This window comes from Heterocephalus glaber, unplaced genomic scaffold (genome assembly GCF_053883595.1).
Source record: "Heterocephalus glaber isolate CG9 unplaced genomic scaffold, H.glaber_assembly_v1.0 deba00001004, whole genome shotgun sequence".
Classification (NCBI taxonomy): domain Eukaryota; kingdom Metazoa; phylum Chordata; class Mammalia; order Rodentia; family Bathyergidae; genus Heterocephalus; species Heterocephalus glaber.
In genome coordinates, this window is record NW_028258179.1 from 2,305,516 (window position 1) to 2,307,014 (window position 1,499).

Genomic DNA, 1,499 nt, shown 5'->3' on the forward strand with positions numbered 1-1,499 from the left:
TTGGTCCCTGATTCCTGGTTGCTATGGGCTGAACGTTTATGTCATACACTGAAATCCTAGTCCCCCATGTGATGGTTTAGGAGGGATGAGTGGGTGGTGACTGTCCCAGGGATGAAGCTCTCGTGAATGGTTTAGTGTCCTTATCAAAGAGGCCCAGAGACCCCTCATGCCGCAGGAGGTCACGGTGAAAAGACAGCTGTCTGCTGATTGGATGCAAGTCCTCACTGGGTCCAGAATTTGCCAACTCCTTGATATTGGACTTCCCGGCTTCTAGAACTATGAGAAATAAATTTTTGTTGTTTGTAAACCACCCATTTACGGTATTTTTAAAAAATAGCAGTACAAACAGACTAAGAAACTAATTTTCATTTCTAATCTTGTCTTAGAAACGACAACCAATCCAGAACAGATCTTGTTCCTATGAACTCACTACTGAGTCTTTCAGTGGAAACCCAAACTTAGCAAAAAACAAACCTCCTCCTCCTCCTCCTCCTCCTTCTGGCATCCGAGGCTGCGTTCTCTTGCTGATGCACTAAATCACAAATCTGTTTTCACAACATCCTTTTATTCTGTGCAATGATCACTTCCAGAGTGATGATTTATGAGAAAATATAAGCAACTGAAAGTTAGCTAAGACTATAGGTTAGATTCGGCATGGGATTGGATTCCAGGTAAAAGGAAATCATATCTCACTTAAAAAATGTAGTAAGGTAAAGCTTTGTCATTAAAGTATTAAACTCCAATGCAATACATGAAAAATTCATGTTCTTCTAAATAAAATATATACTTGTTCTTGTTAAAACAGGTGACAGTAGGGAATAATGAGAAGTGATGTGGCAGAATGACTGCATCTATGGGGTTACTCAAACCTGCAGTTGATGCACTAGGTAATTTGAGGAACATTCATTAATTGCTCTTCTCTTGAGTTTCCTCTTAGATAATATCTGCCTCTCACGGTAGCTTGTAAAGCAGAGAATACATTAGCAGTCAACCACTAGAGAATGGACAAATGGGAGATATTATTTTTACCTTTGTCATAACCATCAATTTAGCAATCATTGTGCACAATTACACAATTCAGATATTCATTAGCACATAGGCACACTTGAGTATTTATTTTCTATGAAATCATCAACTCAGTATGTACACACATGTTACATCTTCTCTCTGACATTTGAGGGTATCATTATTATTTGTATAAAAGTGACTCTTGATGAAACTCCAGGTATGTTAAAGTAGAGATTTGCGAAATATAGCTTATGTTATACAGATTGGGGCTTCAACTATATAATGCTTCTAATTATGAGAAATAAAGCAAAAGTCTCTGATGGTTCTTGGACCTCTATCTTTGGACCTGATTTAACATCTGGAACTACTTACAAAATCATTTTCTTTTGAGTAAGAACAAAAACTTAGCTTGCAAAGACAAAAGTATTATCTGTGAATATTTATTAATTTGATATTATACTTTGTGCATCAACTGACTTATGCGGTCTTCA